The sequence below is a fragment of the Limulus polyphemus genome, unplaced genomic scaffold (assembly GCF_000517525.1).
Source record: "Limulus polyphemus unplaced genomic scaffold, Limulus_polyphemus-2.1.2 Scaffold5931, whole genome shotgun sequence".
In the NCBI taxonomy this organism is placed as follows: Eukaryota; Metazoa; Arthropoda; class Merostomata; order Xiphosura; family Limulidae; genus Limulus; species Limulus polyphemus.
In genome coordinates this window covers 32,952-40,362 of record NW_013671541.1, presented here as the reverse complement: position 1 = coordinate 40,362, position 7,411 = coordinate 32,952, and positions in this window count along the sequence as shown.

Genomic DNA, 7,411 nt, shown 5'->3' with positions numbered 1-7,411 from the left:
GTTAACAAAAATACAAACAAACTGAAGAAAAGGTAAGAACATTGACGTTAAACGAATATGCATCATCATTCATCCTGATTATATTTGTGAAATCTACCTCTTTTAGTCTCAAAACTACGTGTTGTGGTCTTTCTTTTATGTATTGTGTTATGACGTTTTGTGAAAAATCTGTACGTGATGGAGAAAATTGGATATTGTTACGACAGCGGAAGTCACGTGACCCTGGTAACACGTAATGAGTTCTAGAAAGATTTCAAGACAATAAAACCATCGCGGGCCTGTATAATCATTGGGTAAAGGGTTTCTATTTTTTTACCTGACAATGACCCGATACTATGGGTCGAAACGTTGTATTTATTAGAATCAGAACTTACCTGCTGTAAAAGTTAAGGTTATTATATTTTTGATGAATAATAAAAAAACAAAAACAAGTTAGTGCAGTAATCTAGTTTATCACTTGAAAATTAGGAACGGATAGCGCAGATGGTTCTCGAGTAGCTTGGCGCGAAATTTAACAAACAAGCCAACAAGCAGCATTGACAAATCAGAGAATGTAAGATAATTGATCCTGATGGTTGTCATTAAGTGTATAATCCAAACGCAGAGAATAATATTTCAATTGTATGGCATGGGAACTTAATTTTACTTTCATTCTTTTAGATATACGTAATATAAGTTAATCTTATATCACATGTGTTAAATAATTACCATAATTACCATGTTAAATGATTACCATGTTAAATGATTACATGTTAAATAATTACCATGTTAAATAATTACCATAATTACCATGTTAAATAATTACCATAATTACCCTGTTAAATACTTACCATAATTACCATGTTAAATAATTACCATAATTACCATGTTAAATAATTACCATAATTACCATGTTAAATAATTACCATAATTACCCTGTTAAATACTTACCATAATTACCATGTTAAATAATTACCATAATTACCATGTTAAATAATTACCATAATTACCATGTTAAATAATTAACACATGAATTTCTTCGTGTACTATTCTTCTCACATACTCCTGTTTTTTTTCTGGGATGAGTTTAAATTTCTGTTTTTGTTCCTAAAAAAATAACCTTTTTGGACTATAAGATGTTCCAATGGTTCTCAAAAAAAAGAAGAAGAAGCCAGATTGTGTTCTATTAGGTATCAGATTACTGCCTTCGATTAAAGACATTTCTCCACCTTTGTTTGTTTATTCTCGGGGATGCCTCATTCTCTTTACCGGTCTTGGTGAATGTTCATATTTTCTAGATCCTGCTATTTCTGATTGTTTAAATATTGAAACACAGAAAATTCGTGCTCGCTTCATTACAGAGTCATATGTGCTAATCCAGAGGAATGTTTGGTAATTGAGAACACTTGAAAAACTTCTTGCGAATCTTTCATTTTCTGTAACAATATTTTCTTCCATTGTGTTGTATGTAATTTGTTAATCACTAGTTGTTTTTGGTGAATTTGTCTGGCCTTCCTTTGCCTAGTTGAGTTGTTATTTCTTTATTTTTTGAGCACCACTGGCAAAGTTTTTGAGCACATCCTTATTCTTACATCTTCTTGTTATTTCTTTCAAATTGCTCTATCTTATTACACTTTTTCAAGAAACATAGTTAATAATTACCATAATTACCATGTTAAATAATTACCATGTTTAATAATTACCATGTTAAATAATTACCATAATTACCATGTTAAATAATTACCATAATTACCATAATTATCATATATCTTTGATTTTCTTTAAATCTACACTAGTTTAAAAGCTACACTCAGAAATGACTGTTCACACGATCATGACTTTATTTCTAATAATTCAGTTACTGAGAAGCAATAAATTACAACACAAAACGACAAACAATATTTTAAACCATTAATAATCTATTAATCTACTATCACTTGGAGACACCCTAGCTGTCTGAATTCATTTTACATAACCATATAGATGTCTAGAATCTAAAGCATTCCATAACCATTTAAGTAACTATCTTAACATCCTAAAAACAGAATATCATACAGCAGATGGTTCTAAAAATTTGAGTTCTACTGTAAATAATGGTACTGTTGGCATTAAACTCATAACGAACTCTGATTTGTCGAAGAGAAGGTGACATTGCGTCACAGTGTTTTGTTTGTTTGTCTGAAAATGCTAATAAACATGTATCTGTTAGTTATTTACTTCTGCAATTATTATTGTAGATTTTATGCATGAAGATATGAGCTTATTTTGCATTTCAGATAATAATTGCATTATTACAATATTACCCAATATTTATATTTTCTTAATGCGCAAGGCCATATAATTACATTTCAGGGCAATGTTCCGAACAAGGTTCACATTTCGTTGTCAGCATTTTATGAGAGAATTCTGGAAAGTAAATTAAAGCATTGTCTCCCTTCAAAGAAGTCGTGATTACAGTGGTATTTAATCTTCAATAAACGCATTCTCTTTCAGTGGATTTGAAATAAAACATCATTTGCAGAAAAATAATTCAGTTGTGCTATTCTCAAGTGTTCTGATAATTATCAATTAATCTTACAGGGAAAACCAGCAACCACAAGAGCTGGGGGTACAGTATAAAACTGAATTTCTTACTTGACTGAGTTGGAGAAATGGAGTTTTAAACAATCTAGAAAACGCGAAAACACCATTTGTTTGTTTATTAAAACACATTCTGAACTCTCTACAATTGAGTGTACCGGACAACACTACTCTCTAATTGTCAAGAGCTCTAAGATATCGGACAACACTGCTCTCTAGCTGTCAAGAGTTCTAAGACATCGGGCAACACTATTCTCTAACTGTCAATAGCACTAACACATCGGACAACACTATTCTCTAACTCAAGAGCTCTATGATATCGGACAACACTACTTTGTAACTGTCAATAGCTCTAAGATATCGGACAACACTACTCTCTAACTGTCCAGAGCTCTAACATATCGGACAACACTACTTTCTAACTGTCCAGAGCTCTAACATATCGGACAACACTACTTTCTAACTGTCAAGAGCTCTAACATGTCAGACAACACTACTTTCTAACTGTCAAGAGCTCTAACACATCGGACAACACTATTCTTTAACTGTCAAGAGCTCTAACACATCGGACAACACTACTTTCTAACTGTCAAGAGCTCTAACATGTCAGACAACACTACTTTCTAACTGTCAAGAGCTCTAATACATTGTGTAACTTTGTACTTAACTTCAAACAAACAAACAAATCTATTGGACTGACGGATATTGCCTAGACACTCTGGAAAGTAAGAACTCTGGTGGGTTGTTTAACGTATTAAGGATCTTTCTTTGGCTAGCAGCAATATGTATAGCTTGTTGTGGATACTATTCTATCAATGTACTTGGAAAAACTCTAAAACTGGGCATGATTGCTTCCCGTGGTGCTTTTATGAATATTTGCTCTTTCAATTTTCTGTGTTGTTTACCCATTTTAATCAAGTTTTCTTTCTTTCTTTCGTCGTCGTTTCGCTACTGTTCTAAAATCTTCACATCATTTCAGGACTTCTCATACCCACAGCCATACCTATTCCTGACACTAAATGTGACAACTCATTTGACTCAAAAAATGATTTTGAGTGGCTATCTAGCCATATAATTTTGATGGACCTTTAAAACGCACGTGTTGTCTTTCCATATAACTCTAAACATAACTACGCCGTGCTGCTTCCTTATTATACTGCACAAAGCACTTAAAAGATTTATTGGTGTTTATACTAGTTTAGCTATGTTAACAGAAAACAACTTTTATCAAATAACGTCGGCCACTCCTTAACTCATTTTTTATGCAGTTATGTGACTCATCTGTAGTATGGGTGTAAGGTGAAGTGTGACTCATCTGTAGTATGGGTGTAAGGTGAAGTGTGACTCATCTGTAGTATGGGTGTAAGGTAAAGTGTGACTCATCTGTAGTATGGGTGTAAGGTAAAGTGTGACTCATCTGTAGTATGGGTGTAAGGTAAAGTGTGACTCATCTGTAGTATGGGTGTAAGGTGAAGTGTGACTCATCCTTAGTATGGGTGTAAGGTAAAGTGTGACTCATCTGTAGTATGGGTGTAAGGTAAAGTGTGACTCATCTGTAGTATGGGTGTAAGGTAAGGTGTGACTCACCTGTAGTATGGGTGTATGGTAAAGTGTGACTCATCTGTAGTATGGGTGTAAGGTAAGGTGTGACTCACCTGTAGTATGGGTGTAAGGTGAAGTGTGACTCATCTGTAGTATGGGTGTAAGGTAAAGTGTGACTCATCTGTAGTATGGGTGTAAGGTGAAGTGTGACTCATCTGTAGTATGGGTGTAAGGTAAAGTGTGACTCATATGTAGGATATTATTCTTTAAGGCGTTGATTTAATGAAAGTGTTTTGCAGGTAAGCTGTTTTATACCTTGGTAAGACAGAATACACTTCACTCCCTTGTAAAGTATGTTTCTAATTATTTGTGGAAGACAATATGACAGACTTTACATTGAAAGAGGCTTCTCTGTAAGTAGGCTCCTCGGTTGGACAATGGTAATTTTGCAGACTTACAACGCTAAATTTCGAGGTTCGATTCCCCTCGCTAGACACAGAAGATAGCTCAATGTGGCTTTCTTCTAAAGATAGACAAACAAACTCCACAAGTAGACAGACAGAGAAGATATTTAAAAAAATCTTTCCTTAGAGAATCTTTAACGACCTGATTTAAATAAGTGAATGTATAAAACGTCTTTAAATAATAAATACTCTTAAATAGTATGGTTTTACTCCTTATGTTTCAGTTGCTACTGTGTCTTTTTGTCCTTCGGGGAAGTGTTCATTGTGTAAAAAATAGTGTGATTCATGTTACTCTAACGTATAACAGTAAAAGAAAATTCGAAATACAATGTTACCTTTTATAATATATATATATATATATCTTCCTAGTCATCAGGATAACCACCTTCAACTCTTTTCGAGAGCTCTATAAATTGTAAAATAATTTTACTCGTGGTAAAGAAGCAGACTCAAGATCAAGACATAAAAAAATAGTCAAGAATTCAATATTACACTTGGCAAAAAGAAGAAACATTTAATTTGGATATTCCCTCCAAAAGCAAGTGCAAATCTTCAAAGACACGGCTTAGCCTGTTAGTTTTCTTGTCAACCCGTTGGTTATTTGCATGCTGTGTGGTCGTTGGTTTTGCTCAGAGATGAAATTGATAGGCTTATATTCATGATTATTTTACAATATTTTCTGTTATCTTACTACCCATGCTCACCAGTTGCTGAACTTTCGTAACTACTCACCAATATTTATTGTGTTGAAGCATATCATGAACCAGGATTCATAATAGGGATTGCAAGGAATTGCACAAAATCCTAATAAAACGTTCGGGCAAAAAGGACCTTAAACAGTAAAGATTCAGTTCAAACAACACTTTAAATCTTTTATTATTGACTGCTAAGACTGAACACATGTAAAATTTACACAAAAACATGCGTGATAGACTTACAAGGAAAGGAAAATCCGCTCAAAACGGCTCAGTATATTGCACATAAAACTTTTGTAAAATACTAGATAAAGTACTGAAGAGGTCGTAGGGGTATTGAAAAGCCGATTTGTTTCTTCTACACTTTACATAAGCTTAATGTTATCATTACTCCTTGAAGTTAGCTTTCTTACAAATATATGGTGTTCCTTTAAAAATCTTGCGTACAAGGTTAAACAGGAATTACCAGTGAATAATAGATGAACATTAGATGACTGTAACATGTAGATACTCAATGCTTTGTACACTATACAATCGGTGTCTTTAGGGCGCTAACCTCTATATTATTTATGAAGTGAAGGGGTAAAAAAATCAATATACATAATATTAAATTTTATTACATGCATTAGTAGAATAATTACTTTAAAACACATAAAGGTTTATTTAAAACAATGTTTTATTTGAAAACGCTGCTTTTCTACTGATAAAAGTTTTTTCGTGCTTAGTTGGGGTTATGTCGTACTCTAGCCATATATTTGCCCATTGCTATGCATTACATATATAGAATTTAGTTACACAGAAACTATAAATACCCAATATATTCTTAAACAAATCTGCATGACAATCTCGCTCTGCAGCTTAACATTTTCCATCTCAAACTAATGTGATCAAATAGTCAACAGCTACAGTAAATCATCATGAACCGTATAAGATACTTTTATTATCATTACAATTTATATAGTTAGCTACTATATCAAGAACTTTTTTACCCATAGTTGAGCATAAAAAGCTAACAAACAAGGTATATATATATATAAAAAACTGGGGAAAAAATTGCAGAACACGCCATGTCAACTGGACACAAAATGAACTGGGAAAAACTAGACTAATCGACACAGACAAGTTTGGGAAGACAAGAAAAATTAAAGAATCATTTTATATTAACACAATTATAACTTCACTAAACAGAGATTCTGGATTAGAGGTGGGTAACCTGTGGCTACCAGTGGTTGAATCTACAGGAAATCTCTCCTCCAATCAGGAACAGGGATAAGCCAACCAATCATAACACGCTCTCCACAATCCACCAGAATACTCTAAAGACCGACAACACCTTATACACACTGACCTGAAGACGAAAGGCGGAAGACTTTCGAAACGTCGTCCTCTACACTCGTGTCTCTACAACAGGCAGTTGTCGTCCATTCTACAAAGTTTAATCTTTACTCGTCACCTGTTGTAATGGAAATAGCTATTTAAAAAAAAAAAAACTTATTCTTTACTGGAGTAAATAGCCACTAATACTGTTTTGTTAAATGGTGTGATGCAATAGTGACTTTTATAAGTTCTTTAGGTAGTCAATGGACACATTAATTTGTCAAGTCTCATGAAAGAAGTTTCACACAATTGTTTAGTGAAATAAAGTAAAGCGAGATTCTATCTGTTAAATGTTTTGTTTATTTTATCTGGATGTGTGGACTTGGACTACTTAGATTATCAAAAGGCTTTTGGAAGATGTGCACCTTACAAGAGTCTATGAGGGGATCGATTTTCTGATAATAAAGGGTAATCACTGTAATTGACTCTCTGAAAAACATACATTTTAACTATGTGAGTAGGAAACAAAACACGTGGTATATCCGCATACCATACAAACAATTTATGATAAATAGTGAGTTTTTACATTGTCAAATATGTGTTTCTATTAGTATAAAAAATAGTGCTAACATCTGATAAATTTATATGAAGAAGGAACCTGATTTCTTTGTGTTTAAGAGTTGGAAAAAATAAGATAGGCTCCAGTTAAGTGAATTTTATTTATGTAATAGGAAGATTGGCTTACGGAATGAGTTTCTCTCGACAGGAGGCTCTGTCGGCACTTTATAAAGGAAATCGATAATTTTCTGTAAAATATAGATTGGGTTTAAGTTT